This window comes from Varanus komodoensis, unplaced genomic scaffold (assembly GCF_004798865.1).
Source record: "Varanus komodoensis strain SLA01 unplaced genomic scaffold, ASM479886v1 scaffold24, whole genome shotgun sequence".
NCBI lineage: Eukaryota > Metazoa > Chordata > Lepidosauria > Squamata > Varanidae > Varanus > Varanus komodoensis.
The window spans coordinates 2339759-2356297 of NW_025335641.1; the positions used below are offsets into that span (position 1 = coordinate 2339759).

Sequence of the window (16539 nt, forward strand, 5' to 3'; positions counted from 1 at the left end):
CTTTGATTTTATTTCTAGAACAGTCTGTCAGTTTTAATTTGAACCCCAATTTATGTTCTTCCTAGTCCTAATGCAGGCAGCATGTTGGTCTGTCTGTCTCCATCTTTAGAGAAGCTATCCCTTCCATTTATCTCATCTTCAAAACTGTGCCAGTTATAAAAACCCATGACAATCCTAAAATGGAAAGTAACGTGAGTCTTCCAGGAGGGATAAGACTTTGGTCCGTTAAATCAAACCTGAATACTAAGAGGATAGACCAGTTCAAGTTTTTCTATTTCCATTTGAATAAATTTATCTTACATAAAACTCTGCTTTAAGGTTATCAATTTAGATTGTAAAATCATCTTCTCAGCTAAAATGGCTTCTCTTAACAGACTGTATCCACACATGTTCCTCCAAAGAAGGTTTCCTTTTTTTTCTTTCAACTTTGATCAGTTTGAAAGAAGTCATGAACATAACATCTGCTTGTCTGGGGCCTTTGGCCAAACCAGTTAGCTAACAGAAAAAAGGAAAAACCCTGGATTAAAATAAATAGTGGATTAAAATACAATACAATACTGGATTAAAATAAATAGTGATCTGGACAAGTCTTGGATATCTGAGTTCCAACTATCCTAATTTCAAGATGTGATATGAGGAAAATGTCTTTGGGGAACATTCACAGTTAGCAGTAATTGAACATTCCTGGCAATTATTCATCCAAAGGAATAATTATCCCTTGATTTAGTTTTCTGAAGAAAGTCACCTATTAAATTTCACTCCTGTATGTTAACAAAGACTTTTTAATAAAATTTTTGTTGGCTTTTTTCACTTTGGTTGCTCATAAAAGAATTTCTAGAAGTAAGAAAAACAGTCTTAAAGCAATAGACAGAATAATTTCTTTTTATGCTCATGGACAAGACTTAGGACTTTTTTCTTTGGTGAAGGACAGAACTATCAGTTGTAGGGTGTTTATTAAAAAAATCTCTTTTATTTGGTCATACCATTTTTACAATTTTATATATCCCTTATGAATTGTTGAGGACATGTCCAGATTGAGGAGTTAACAAAACATAGGTTGGCCTTTGATCTGTGCACACTTTGAATTACTTTCAATAACAGGTTGATCTGTACATGACAAGTCTGCCTTTGCAGTTTATCCTTAGGGAAAATTGCCTTGAACATATCAAGGCTGCAGAAATCTCATGGTGCATGGAAAAAACTGTGGTTGGGTATATGTTGGACACAATTACAGAACAGTAGTCAGTAATACATTACCTGGAATTTATTGTTTATATATGTAGACAATTCCCAAATCTCTGATCTTGACAATAGGAACTATTTCCTACCTTTGCAAGCCGCTCAATCAACTGGTTCCAGCTGACAACTCTGTATCCAAAATGCATTCAATTAATGGCTTCACATAACTTATCTCTAATTTTCTGTGTATGATTTTTTTCAGACTGCTTCCATTTTGCTTCTTATACTTTCTACTGTATTAGCAAAATTAAACATTACATTATGGATTACCTTAGTTTTCTTCCAAAAGTTTATTGTAGTGTCATAATTGACATGTTTAATTTGTGCTTATGTAGCCCAATTTCTACTTAAGTATCCTGTAATCTCTACTTCATTATCTAACCAACATTTTTTTACTTTCCATTCTTAAACTATTATGCAGAAGATACATCACACAGCCCAGGGGAATAATCATGTCTTGCATCCATGTTGAGGATGTGTATGATGCTAACCTGGAGCCCAAAGAAGTACTCAGATAACCCTGTCTGAGCAAGTTAATATCTTTGTTCTATGCCTTAATGACCAAGCGTTAGGGGTGAGCTGGCAGCGCATAAAAATGGTAAAAGCACTTTTAGTTACTAGAAAACAAATTGGCATCTGCAGTTACAAATCAATTACACACAGTTACTTAAGAACTTAGATAGTTCATCTAGATTGGATAGTTGAGGATCCTTTGTTTTTCGATGTAACTAGTGTTTGTGTGTTCATAGCTGGGCTGAGTGAATACTTCCATAAAATATTTCAATGGATAGAAAGGGTAGATTCTCAGTTATTGTCTGTTATGTTTAGAATATGAACCAAATAATGCTCACTTTTCTTGAATGCATGTAAGAATTGCATGTATGTTCCAAACAGCTTTACACTCTCTTGTTGCTTGGCACTTCAGATGAAATTGAAATGATTGTGGCTATGGTTTCAGTTACCTCCAACTGTAGTGCTCCATCTGGTTATGCTAAGTTATACAACAAGTTTTTGTTGTAACTTATTGTTAGTGATACATATTTGGGTAACATGTTTAGCAATTTCATCTGCTTAAAAGCTTTGTATATTGCCTATTTTCAAGGTTTATCTAAAGTTTCCTTGGGCAATATATAGTATTCATTTAGGAATTTAAAATAGTATTACTGAAACTCCACCAAATCTTTCACAGATGGTTGAACAAGTGATTGTCCATTAGGCTTGTACAGGAGGTAGCACAACTGCAGAAATACAAAGGTAACTGTAGGTAGGTTCTCCCCTTTTGTATAGTTGGAATCGAATTTTCAGCAGTGTATCATTGATGGTACTGAAGCGACACCAACAGACACATGTTCCTTCCTTTGAAACATAATTTACTATGAAGAATTAAGAAAAGAAAGTGGTAAACTATTCAATTACCTGGTCTCAGAAAATAAAATCTTGTTTCTGAATTCCAGTGTATAACAATGTGTGGGCCATAATAATGTTTGATAAGATATTGGAACACATACCTTTCTCTATATGTACATAACATTATCAGTAGTTTTTAATAGATTAAATGGGACTGGTGTTAGCTTAAACTTTCCTTAATAACATAATATTTAAGCTGAGATACTGATGGTTCAACATGAGATTAGCTCCCAAATGTTTTCTCTGAAGGAGATTTGGGGGGTGGCAGTGAGGTGATGTGATGTGTCCCTTCATCAAATGCTCTGGTGCCAACTGTCATCCTTTTAGCATCAGGTTAAGATTTCCCAGTTCCCAGACATCTGATATCATATGGTGGACTTTTTAATGCTTTTAGTTTAATTTGCCTGTGGTTGCCCTTGATATTCTTGTTTTTCTTAATATATGGTGGTTGTGTTTTAATTAATAGTTGTTTCATTAAATTTTATTTTATTTTTGAAAAACACATCTAACAAAGTTTTGATAATGATGGATAATTTGTGCACAGGTATTGAGTAGCTGATTGATGTAGAGAGAAGGGCAATAGTGCAAGATGATCTGACAGTTAAGCTGTCACAGATCCTATAATGGCTGCACTAGAAATGTATGGCAGAGTTTAATCTGTTAATGATGTTCATATTTCACCGTTCTTCCAAGGAGCTCAGGTCTGTGGACTTTGTTCTCCACCTGTAGTTCTATCCTCACAACACCCAGTAGGGCTGTTAGACTAGCTGAGACAGCCACTGTATTTTTGCATAAGGTCAGCCAGTGAGCTTCATGACCAGATGAGGTTTATAACCAGAATCTACACATTACCTTGGTCCTTATATTATTCATTAGAAAGAGTGTGATGAGGCAAGCAGATCCTGCCATAAATACGTGTGCTCCCCTGCACTGATTTAGAAGTTAAGCATATCAAAACAGAAAGTAAGTCTAAGGGAGTTCATCCTAAGTAGGAAGAATCAAACAAACTGAAGCAACTTTTGGGGAAACCATGAGGAATAGAATACTTGCTTCCAAACAGAGAAATGATTCATATCCAGTTGTCCTGTAAAGGTTAGCCATCATGTACAGCAATAATAGTTAAAAGGACACAATAAAAACATTGTGCATGTATTTGTTCTAATACCAGTCACAAACAATGGTCTTTTCATGGCTATAGAAAAATCAAGAGTTTTATTCTGTTGATCTCATTAAAAATAATGCTAGCTATGACAGAATTAAAGTATTTTCTTATTTTTCTAAAGCATATTGCTTTTAAAGTTTGATGCTGTCTTCTAAAACTTGTATTATGTTTAACTGCTGATTTAGTATGCCTACAGAAGATTGACATTAACTTTACTGCTTACCCAATTATATTTTGTGGGTCTCACATTACAGACTCTACTGTTTCATAAAGCTGAATACACCCACAAATTCAAGGCCTGTCGGGCTAGCTATAATATTACAGCATGCTTTCTCACCTTCTTTACTACTGACCCTGAAGAAAGGCAATAAGCCATTCTATAAACTGATCTGATTTTCATCTTGGTGGAGTGTAAAACAATCAAGTGTAAATACTAACCAAAATGGAAGTTAAAGGAGTCAACCTGCAAGACAACATTAATTTACCTGATCCATTTCCTGAACCTCTCATCCTTGCAGTGTTCAGTATGCTTCTTTCTTTCATGCAAGCAGATCATTCTGATATATTAAGAATTTTCTGAAAAGGTAATGTGTTGCATACTTTCAGGAAGATTGTCTGAATTCTCAAATTAGGTTCAGTTTGGGACTGCCTTAGGTAATATCCAGTTTTGAAATGTCCACTGAAATGAATGATGTGTGGAAAAAATAGAAAATAAGAGGTGGTGCAAACAAGCAGTAAGGGAGGTGACTGGAATGCTAATAAGAAGAAAGCCTTAGTAAGAAGAAGGCCAGAGATGAAAGTTATTAAATGCATCTTCTTATTGGATCTTGAAGACAATGCATGGAATAGGCAGTTGCTCCTACCCATTCACTGATTTCTATGATTATAGATCATGTCATTTGCACCATACAGGTCCATGGAGCAATGTACACTCCTTTGCCTTGTATGGAAAAAGGGCAAAAACTGGTCAGGTGAGCACTGTGATGCTGAATGCATATTGGGCTGGATGGTAGCTAGTAAATGCAATGAAGGGGGTTCCTTTTTTAGAAGGAGTGCCCTTTCTTATTTGAGGTAGGTGTATCAGTTATGTCTTTTGGGGGGCAAAGATAGTATCATCATGGTAATCCATACTCTAGTAATATTCAGGATCAGCTACTGTAACACCTTACACTATGGGGTGACCCTAAAGCCTACCTGCTTTTATATTATGGCCATTTGGATGTGGTGCTTTGACCATATTAAGTCTAGACTCTAGAGCCTAGAATTATCTTGACCACATCCAATTCCTGTCTCTTTTTGAGGATAGACATCCTCAAGTTGTAAAGTTGGGTGCTTTACAAGGGCAGCATCTGTGAGAAGGCTATCTGGTTGCTCCTGAGATTGCAGCCATAGATCAAGTGGAAAGGAAATTTAGCAGATAATAATATGGGGAGGGGAACCAGCAGCTTTAGTAAATACACTGCTTGCAGCAATAAGGGAAATACCCCATCTAGCAGGTAGAAGAACATGCATTGTCTTCAAGAGGTCCTTGGTCCACTCTCCGGGATCTCCAGGTAGGTGTAGCAAGGCTTGGAGAGGTGCTGTGATTCAGTACTGGTTCTCAGCTGAGCCCCTCAAGAATCTGTTGGCTACAGTTCTCTTCAGTCTCCATCACCATGGCCAGACATGAGGTATGATGGAAATGTAGCCCTAGATGTTTGTTGTTTTATGGAATACTATTTTATTCAATACTGGGCCGAATGGACCTGTGGTCTCATTTGTTTGGAAGCAGGTTCGTACTTTTCTATCATGTTGCATTGGGAAATGCACTAAAGTTAATGCTTATGGTTCAAGTTTAGAACATTAGGATCTGTGTTTAGTTTTTGGGAACAATTCTCTTGCAATGACACTTGAAGAATATTTGTTTATATAGTAGTATATTTATGAGTCACCTTTTAACCCAAATTGGGCCCCAAGGTGACTTACAGTTAAAACTTGCAACAGTTAAAAACTATAAGACTTTCTTTACAATGTTAAGACAATTTGAGTATTACTGAAATTCTCACTCCTGAAAATCGCCACTGCACCTCAGTGTCTGAAATTAATTGGTAATGGCATAAATGAGCTATGTATAGTTGGAGGATAAAATAAAACTGAGAAGAATGGCAGAAGGGTCTACCAATCAAAGACAATTGACTGGCACTAGTTAAGTTTTTAAGTAGGGAGCTGGATCAGTGGAGCAAGGCACTTGGTCCAGACATGGCTTCTAATCTTCCCACCTGGCCCCCACAAACCCTGCTATATTTGTAATACTGGACATACTGGACTAGAATGATTACGGAGATAATGCATGCAACGTGCTTTTACCACATAGGAAAAGATCTGTATATAAAGGAGAAACACTGGGGCTTCAGGAAATGTTCCCTGGGCACTGACTCCAGTGAAACCATATAACCTCTTGCCGTCCTTCTTCATGGCATGGTAGCTTTGACCCTGCTGAGGCTTCTGAAGAACCAAAGGTCAGAGGCCCCCTTCATACAGTGCCTTTCTATGGGAGTCTGTAGCAACGTTGTTTCTGGAGTTGGTTCAACTAGTTTCCCACAACTTTTGTAACACTAGACCTTGCCTCTGATAGTTAGACAGCTGGGCAGCAACCATTCTGCCATTTTCCGCATCACAAACTGTGTTTGAAATTCCCTGAAAATAGAGCCTAAAGGGCTGCCAAGTGCCCAGGATAAATCTTATTATTCTTAAATTAAGTATAATACTAGTAGAAATGTTCTTTAGTTAGTTTACATTCATCTTTGCAGCCTTCATGCAGATCATTATAGTTTAGTCAATCCAAGGTCCCAAGTTTAAGAAGATTACATGATAAATGAATAAAAGCAGTACACAAGAAAAAGAACAATCATACTTGGTGAACTGTGTGCGTTCATACATGCACACCATTCAAGTATACTCTGGGCAAATCTAGAATCTAAAAAACTTGGGTTGCCTTCGCCTGACAGTGTGATCTCCAGGGAAGCCTGCTCAGGGAGGGCACCTCAGAAGTGGGTGGCCATAACTGGAAAGGCCCATTCTCTTGCAGCCTTTATTTTATATTCATGAAGAACACTATTTATTTATAATTTATATTTCTGTATGGCCTAATAGCTGAACCACTAGTAGCCTGTGTACTGAGCAGTCCACATGCAGTGTACTTTGAACAATATGCGCTTGGCTGTTGAACACTGGGAGAAGGAGAAGGGCTGTAGTATTGCCATTTTTGGATCCTGAATGCAGATTTTTTTTTTTTTCAATTTGAACGGGGAAGAGGGGATACTCAGTGGTATGTATTCAAACATTTGAATTTCTTACCATCATACATCTCAATCCCCCAAACATTGCACATGCTCCATAAAAATGTCGAGACTGACAATGCACCTGCTTGAATATCAAGGCAGTGTCCTTTTATGAACTTAATTTTTTCAAAGAACCTGAAGTTTAGGGATAGATTTACCTAATCAAATCTGATCAGGTGTCCTGTGCCACATTTCCTAGCAGAAATATATAGATTTATTTTTACTTTGGTGTTACGTTAATTTCATGTTACGTATGATTCAAGTGGCATACAAGCCTATGCAAGAAAATATTCTGAAGGCAAGACTTGACAACATTGGTTGGTTAGTCAGAGCATATGGTGAATGGGTAGCAAAATTGCAGTTGATACTTCTTTGTCATTGGAGGATCAATCAATAAACAATCCAGTGTTCTTTGTTTCTGGACTTTTTAGTCACTCTTGCTGCCAAGAACAGTTAAGTGGGAGTGATCAAGCAGGAGACTTACACATGACAACCCCAGATTTCATTGCATTTCATCTTACTCCATTTTGCATGAAAATCAAGTCATTATATGCATGTTAAAAGTGTCTGTAAGAGGGCTTGCAGTGTTTCATACTTTGTCCTTGGAGCATACAAGATGCTCATAAGATGCAATGGCCAGTAAATGTTTGAAAACATAGCTCAATTCAAGAAGATTTAGCTCTTTGTTGAGCAAGTGACATAGCTAAAGGAATAGAAATACAGATTTTTAAAAATACAGTTTTTATACCATCTCCAGTCTAAATACTTTGAAAGCAGCTTATATTTAAAACAAAACCCAACACACACACATTCCACAATTCTGAAAGTGGACCACTCTGCCCTCAATAACTAGAAATTAGCATCCTAGTGGAAAAATACAAGTGTGATTTTTTTTGACTCTGCTAAGCCTGTACAAAATAAGTAGCACAGACTTGCAAAATAAATAGTACAGAATAATATTTCTGAAGAGGGTCAGTACTGTGTGTTGTTTGTTAACACATCTGTAAACTTGTTTGATACTAGCTGACTCATTTTGTTTCTATGTTTCTATTCTGAGTAGGAAAATATCCATGATTTTCAGCCTGAAATGTGTTAAATAGTTGGTTCTGACATACTGTTTTTTTCTATGTTTGATTTCTGACTGGCTATTGGTTAGAGTAATAATGGAAGTCATATGTCCTTGGAACTGTATGACAATTGTAATTTAATTGAGCCTGCAGTTTTCAAAAAGCTGAATCTAGCACGAAAGTATTAATTAGCAGTTGAGCTCAAATTAATAGTCCAACAGTTTTTAAAGAAACCTCTGGTGTGGTTCGTAAATTTTGTAAGGATTTTCCTCAGAACTTTGCAAGCAGGCTTTATTGTATAAAAGGAATGAAGATTTGGCTTCCAATCCTGAATCTATTACTTCTTTTTGAAAAAGCAGTAATTAATCATTTTAACAAGTTCATCCTGTGTGCTAGCAAGGGAAGGAAAAAGAAATTGGCACTCACTGCTTGTCATTTAAGAGGCATATTCTGTCAACTCCACCACATGATCAGGCATGCAGTGGGTTTAATCTTTGTTTAATCTACATTTCTGTTCGCTAAGATGCAGAATTATGTAAACTAAATTCATGGCGCATTGCCCACTGTGGGCTTGTAGATTAAAATGAGAAGAAAGTACTGTATTTATACATACTTCATTGCAACCTCTACAAAGGCAACATGAAAGTTAAGGCCTGGGGTATACTTTGTAATTTGTGGTGTTTAGCTGAAATACATGGACATTTAAACTACCTACTTTTTTTAAAAAAAGGAGATACCCTTGGCCCATCAACTGTCAATGCACAGTAAAGAAGTAAGAAATATGTAGATGAACTTTCGTTAGATTACTGCCTTTGAATATAAACAAGTATAACAGACTCTTCTGTCTGTACTTTTTAACCTGAATATATTATGTTTAGTTGATTCCATTGGAATGCAGGAAATGACACAATAAATTATCATTAGGTTCTTGTTTATTGCATGAATATTTATTGGCTATGGTTTTATTGCATGAATATTTATTGGCTATGGTTTATCAAATGTGATTTGTCTGAATGCACATTAAGATGTGTCAACAAATAAGTATTTGACAGTAAAGAGAAGTTACAAACCATTTCGCCCTAAGTATCAATTGGATCCAAAAGTTATTCACTCTTTGCAAAATTCAGGGTTGAGTGGCAATCAATATGTAATATGTAGGCTGGAGATACAAGCAGCCTGGGTGAACCCCAGTTTTGCAGAAGTGCAAAAACTGTTCAGGAATAAAACATGCGTAACCTGATAAATACTGAAAATGCTCAGTAACCACAGATAGAGCACATTGCAATAACTTAGTCAAACAAGCCTTTGGTGTATAAGCAGGTCTGCTGGATTGGCTGTTGCTTTTATTCCCATTAAGCTTTTAATTGTAATTTCATGCATTTCTTTCATTGTTGTTTTAAGCATTTTTGCCCTCACTGATTGTACGCTGGCTTGAGTGCCACTTTTAATGGTAGAAAGACTGGCTAAAGAGCAAATCTGTAATGAAGTACCCTGTTGCAGATCTGGGGCATGAAAAAGAGTAGCTTATGTCATCTCTGTAAATCCATTGTTAAAATTGTAGGTCAGAGATGGTGCTTCCTAGTTTGGAAGTAGAAAATCTGCCTTCTTCCTCAGGCGTTGGCGAAGGTCACTAGATTCCTGTCTCGGGCTCATCCCATCACTTAGTCGCTTGCAGAGGCCTCTTGCTCCATGCACTTAAAAATAAGTGCATATGTAAGTGACTACTTAAGAAATTGTATCGCCAGGAAAGGGTGATAAAAGATAAAATTATTAGGAAATTTTTAAGGTTGGGTGGCAGGAGGCATAAAGGGCTTGTAAACATGGTAGTTCTTTTTTAAATTTAAGGAAATCTGTCATGGTAGAGAGATTACAAATGTCTTATACTGCATATAAGATAGTATAGGACATCTAGGGCTTTCCTTAGAGATGGCAGAGAGGAAGGCAATTTGTAAAAGGAAAGTTCATCTATTCCTTTGCCTTTGGTGAGTGGGTGGGGAGCAGTTTCTTTCTCTCTCTTTGCAAAATAAACTCTTTAATCGTAAGGATGCCTTAATATCTCACTTTTCTTTTCCATGCAAGCAGATAGACAGATTTGACACACAAATGGTCAATACTCCAAAGAGCTGAAATGTTTTTCAGGTTGATGAGTTACAGAATAGAGTAATCATGTATGGTCTTTTGGAATTAGGCAGGTAGTTGCTAAAAGAGACTTTTAACAATGATTTCTGTTCATTGTTTTGGATGGCTTGTGTTAAATAAGTTGAAATAATGCTTAAAGAAGCCCCTCTCCTTCCTTCAATTTGTGAGAATTTTGGCCTCTCAAACCCATTCAGGCAAATGCTACAGGGTATCTGTCACTATCATATCTTGCATTGCTTTCAACATCTGCCATTCATTCTCTGCTCCCAAAGCAACAGTTGGAACAAAGGGACAGAATGCCCCAGTACCCATTTATCATTTGCCACTCTCAAGATCATAGTACAAACTATGAGAGAAGGGGCACCTAGTATGTGATAGTTTTATAACATCAGGGCATAAATTGCAGGAAATAGTTTGATAGCATTATGTTCAGCAGTTTCAACTGGAGACCCAAACTTGTAAAGAACAAATGCCAGAAGTATATAGCTTTCAAACCCTATAAAATGTCTGCAACATATTAGAAAACCAGCTAGTAAAACAATATTTAGGTTACGAGACACTTCTGCTTACTAGAGGTCTAGTCCTTCTGACCAAAGTTGGCCCAGTGCAAAACACTAAATATTCTAGCAGAAATGCCGCAGCCTTTCCCAATTGTATCTCTGTGCACACTGTTTGTCATGGTTGCTGTCAGATGGAAACTCATTATCTCATGTTTTATACTGGTAGCCAAATGGATAATATAATATTAATCTGGTTTTGTTAATCCTGTTTTGTAATTAAATCCATCTTTTATGTAATTTTCATACAGATTTGAATAGAAAGGGGATTTATGAAAACATGACTTGCTTTTTATAAGAATCTGTTAGGATTATGAAATCAATACTGGGGGAGAAACAACTGGGTTGACTTGCTCACAGAGGCAAAAGATTTTCTCTTTGTTGTTCTTGCTTTGCTGGTGTAATGGGGGGGAAGCATTCAAACTGAGTTGCCTGTGCTTTAACTCTGATTCTATAGGCTGCACACTCTCTCTCTCCTAAATCTCCTCAGCAAGTGACCTTGTCAGACAAAAGCCGGGAATAATGGGAGCAGCCCAGGGACAGTGGCTCATTTACAAGCAGCTGTTTGCTACTGTCAGAACAAAGGTAAATCCAAGTTGCGTTAGCGGGGTATGACAGGCCTGGGGTATGACAGGCACACTAAGTTGCTCCCCCACAGTTAATCATGGTTATAGACTTGGTACCTTGAGAAGAACTGTGAGGAGGGCCTAGTTGGTTGGTTCACACTGGAGCCCATTCCTATGGAGTCCAATATGGCCAAAGTTTGCAGAGAGGCTCAGATTTTTGTGTTGATCGGATTAAGACTTGCGTTTCTTTCTTCCCCTTGTCCCCATGGCCTCATTAGTTAGAGACACTGTGCACAGACTTCTGGGAACATGTTGCCTGCATGTACACACACTCACTTCCTTTATGGTTCATGAAAAAGTTCCTGCTGGGCTGTGTCACTCTTACCACAGATGAAGTACATCCAAAAAACAAATGTGGTATATAAAAATGCTGGGAATATGAGCATAGTAGGACCAAAGAGGTTTCTATGAGGCTGGACTTTAGCTGTTTGTTTCTTCACTTGTTAATATAAATATTTTAAATAAATAAATAAACAACATCCCTCTGTTTTCCTGAACTTATGACAAAGTAAAAAGATTTCACTCGGTGTATTCTTCCAGGTTTAGTCTAAATGGCAATTTGATTGTTAGAGGTTGGCACAGTGTTTCTTACAAAAAAGTAGTAGAGGAATTAAATGATTGCAGCATTCAAAATTATCTGATCTGGAACAAATCCAATTCGGTGCTAAAGACAGGCCAAATTCAGAGCAAATTAGCCTATGTTAGCAGATATGTGGGGCATTCTCTGTTTTATTTTTGCCTTGGCTAGTGCAGGATCTCAGTTTGAAGCTTCCCGAGTCTGGTGCAGTCCTTCTGGCTGCATTTTAGAATAAAGGGTTTCTTTTCTTCTGTGAACGAATAAGAACAATGTGCTTGGGAGCAAACAGTCTGTAAGAAGACACAAGCAAGCATCACATAGCCTGCATTTATTGCATTTCACGCAGTGTTACAAGCCTGAATGAAGGCAGAGTGACTTTATCAGTCCCAGAAGTGCTATATTCCCTGAGAAATACATGGTATAAAGTGCCTTATTGCTATTATGAAATATAGTTTTAAAAGGAGCAAGGGGAAAGCAGTAAGATCCATGCACTTACCTGGATGTGTGTATCATTTCATTAATGGATAATCGGCAAAATGCAGAGGTTTCTTAAAATCCTAACATCATGTCATGAATAAAGGAGAGTCAGCTGTTAGACTTACAGAGGTAATTTGGTAATTACTTTCAGTGGCATAGTTCCACTAACTTCATTGGGATGTTCACCTTTTATAGAAGCTGCCATTAAGTCTCTTCCTTCCTTCTGTCAGGGAATGTTGGCAAACATGCCATCAAAACACATATACTTCAGTGTTTTGAATGTTACTTATATATATATATCTGGTCAAAATTAATGCTTTTTTTTGTTGCTACAAATCCTTTGAACGGTAAACTAGACTTGCTTATTTTAAGGTTTTGTTACTCCCCACACTGACCCATGAAGAACAGTTCTGGTATATGACAATTTTAATCCAGAGTATGTTATTAATGCAAGTTAGAACACCAGATGCTCATTTCATAAGCCAAAAGTGTATTCTTTAACTTTGCTTAATTATGATTAGGCAGTTAGAAATACCCAGGGGCTGAGCAGAGCTGTCATAGATAGGACATTTTGGGGGACTTTAATTCATGGGGTTTCATAAGTGGGAGATGATGAGATGACACATAAAAGCACCACCAAATGCATGGAGCAATATAGCATGCAAAATATATTAGAGCATAATCCTATTTACCCATTGGCCCTATTAGGGATGGACTTTGGAGCCCAAGTCATCAACCTTGTAGGCAGTCCCTCCAAACAATAACCCAGAGAGCAGCAGATCAGAGAGACAGTCATTGGTCATCTGCTGCAGCCTGTTTGCCTTTGCACTGCTTGCAAATTGACACCCGAGATGCTGTGGAAAACCATCATTTTCCTTTCCAAAGATATTATACAAAACCCAAAACAAAATGGCTGCTTCTCTTTTTCCAGCTGTAGTATAGAGCAACAAAAGAGGCATTCTTATGACCCCACATGTGTCAGGTTCTCCCCTCCTCCCAATGCAAATTCCTTGTAGACAATAGTATATCTTTCTTTTTGAGACTGAGACAGCTTTGGTCGCTGTGGTGCCCATTGAGCAACATGTCTCAGTGGGCACTACAGTTGGGGGACACATCTGTTGGGGGACACATCTCATGTCTGCTTAGTGGCTGTGGAAGCATTGTTCTGAAGTAGTTCAGGGATTATTTCCAGAAGGTAATGGTAGGGCACTTCTATTTGTCACCTCTGATGTTAGTCTATGGTGCTCCTCCAGATCCAGTTCTGTTTTCCAAGTTATTTTAATGTCTACTAAGACATTGACCTAGGATTTGGATGCTTTGTCACCCAATATGTGGACAAAACAACAAGTCTGACACCAGGAAAACTGTTTTAAGCCAGTGCTTTGAGGAGGTAATGAACTGGATAAGGAATAACAAATTGAAGCTTAATCAATGGCCTCAGATATGCCTATGGTCAGGAGGGAGGTAGAGTCTGGAATAGGAATTCAACCTGTTTTGGGGTGTGGTTGCATTTTGCTTGAAGAATTAAGACTCACAAATGTGGATGTGCCTGGTCTGGACTTTGCATCTAGATGATCAAAGGATGGTGGTACCAGTGGCCAGGACTGAATTGGCCTTACTTAGACTGGTGTACCAGCTGCATGTGTATCCAAAGATGGTTGACCTGACTTTTCAGTAAAACATGGCTTAGCAACATGAATCTTGGATTATTGTAACATATTTTACATATTGTTAAGTTTGAAAATAATTTAGAAACTGCATTTGGGCCAGAATGAAGCAGCAAGAACATTAGTGGCTACATGTTCTTGGAACCAGGTTGCATCCATATTTCAACACTGCCAGTTTGCTTCTAGGCACAATTGAAACTCTGAGGGAGGGTCGGGTGCCTGCCCCTTTAAAGGAGGCGGTAGTCCGACCGGTCCTGAAGAAAGTGTCACTGGATCCAGAGATGGCCACTAATTATAGACCAGTGGCCAACATCCCGTTTCTGGGCAAGGTGTTAGAGCGAGTGGTGGCGGGACAACTCCAAGCACTCTTGGATGAAACTGATTATCTGGACCCATTTCAGTCCGGCTTCAGACCTGGGTACGGTACTGAATCTGCCTTGGTCGCCCTGTACGATGACCTGTGCAGGGAGAAGGACAGGGGGAGTGCGTCCCTGTTGGTTCTCCTGGACCTCTCGGCGGCTTTCGATACCATCGACCATGGTATCCTTCTGGATAGGCTTGCGGGATTGGGGGTCGGAGGCACTGCTTTGCAGTGGTTCCACTCCTATCTCAATGGCCGATTCCAGAAGGTGGTGCTGGGGGACTATGGCTCTGCGCCATGGCAGCTATGCCATGGAGTACCGCAGGGGTCCATTTTGTCCCCCTTGCTGTTTAACATCTACATGAAACCGCTGGGAGAGGTCATCAGGAGGTGTGGGCTGCGGAATCACCAGTACGCTGATGATACCCAGCTCTACCTCTCGTTTTCCACCAATCCAGGTGAGGCAGTGGCTGTACTGAACCGGTGCCTGGCCGAGGTAATGGGCTGGATGAGGGCCAATAAACTGAAGCTCAATCCAGACAAGACGGAGGTCCTGTTGGTAGGCGGTTCAGGCTTCGGAGAAGGTGAATTGAACCTTGTCCTGAACGGGGTTGCACTCCCTCCTAGGGATAAGGTCCGCAGTTTGGGAGTGCTCCTCGACCCGGAGCTTTCACTCGAAGCTCAGGTAACAGCAGCGGCGAGGAGCGCTTTCCTCCAGCTTCGGCTGATTCATCAGCTGCGCCCCTATCTGGAGTACGACAGCCTCGCAACAGTGACTCATGCGCTGGTGACTTCCCGTCTTGACTTCTGTAACGCGCTCTACGTGGGGCTGCCCTTGAAGACGGTCCGGATACTTCAATTGGTTCAAAATAGAGCTGCCAGGCTGCTGACGGGAACTGGACGTTATGCTCACATGACTCCAGTTCTCCGTCAGCTTCACTGGCTTCCCATTGAAGTCCGGGCCCAATTCAAGGTGTTGGTGATGACCTATAAAGCCCTAAACGGCTTGGGTCCTGGTTACCTGAAGGAGCGCTTACGTCCATATATGCCCAGCCGCCCCTTGAGATCAGCAGGAGAGGCCCTCCTCCGGGAGCCCTCAGTGAAGGAAATTAGGAGGGTGGCTACTCGGAGGAGGGCTTTCTCAGCGGTGGCGCCTAAGTTATGGAATGCGCTCCCCAGAGAGGTCCGCCTGGCGCCGTCGTTATTTGTTTTTCGGCGCCAGGCAAAGACCTTTTTATTTATGCAGCATTTTAAATGTTAATATTATTGAATTTTATTCGGCCAGGGCGGCTTATTTTATTTTACTGTATATATTTTAATTGTCATTGTTTTAATGTATTTTGTATTCAATGTTGTAAGCCGCCCCGAGGCCTTGGCAAGGGGCGGCATAGAAATGTTTTAATAAATAAATAAATAAAATAAATAAACTGCCAATGACTGGCTAACTGACTGTGGCTGTAGAATACGTGTGGGTTGACCCCCATCCTATTGAGGTTCCCTGTTTCCTAAGACCTGAAGGATACATGCTTTCCTTTCACCAGGGGAGGCACAGGTGATGATTAAAAGAGACAGTGCCTTCTCAGTGGCTGCATCAATAATTCCCTAACTTGTGAAGCCTTGGTGTCCTCCTCTCCCCAATATCTTTTGCTGGTTGATAAAGACATTTTTTACCAGAAGACATTTGCTCACTGCTTGTTGTGTAAAGGTTAATTTATCTGTAGTCTCTTTCTCTCTCTAGTTTCATTGTCTTTATGTGTTTTATTGTATAGTATCTTAAAACTATTTCATATTGCATTGCCACTTGAGTGTTTATGAGCCCTGGAAGGTTGCTATGTGAATTTCTACATAAATGGGTTCCCCAGGGTTTTAAAGTTCTAAATTGAAGCACTTGTAACAGCTTGCTGCTTCCAAGTAGGAGCAGGAGAAAAAGTACATGTGGG

The 16539-nt window shown here is 39.1% G+C and overlaps 1 protein-coding gene across 17 annotated transcripts in view; it reads left to right on the forward strand.

Moving 5' to 3' along the window:
• Window positions 1–16539, forward strand: part of ADGRL2 (adhesion G protein-coupled receptor L2) — a 425162-nt gene that overhangs the window by 274631 nt on the left and 133992 nt on the right. The gene's annotated exons all lie outside the window — the stretch shown is intronic.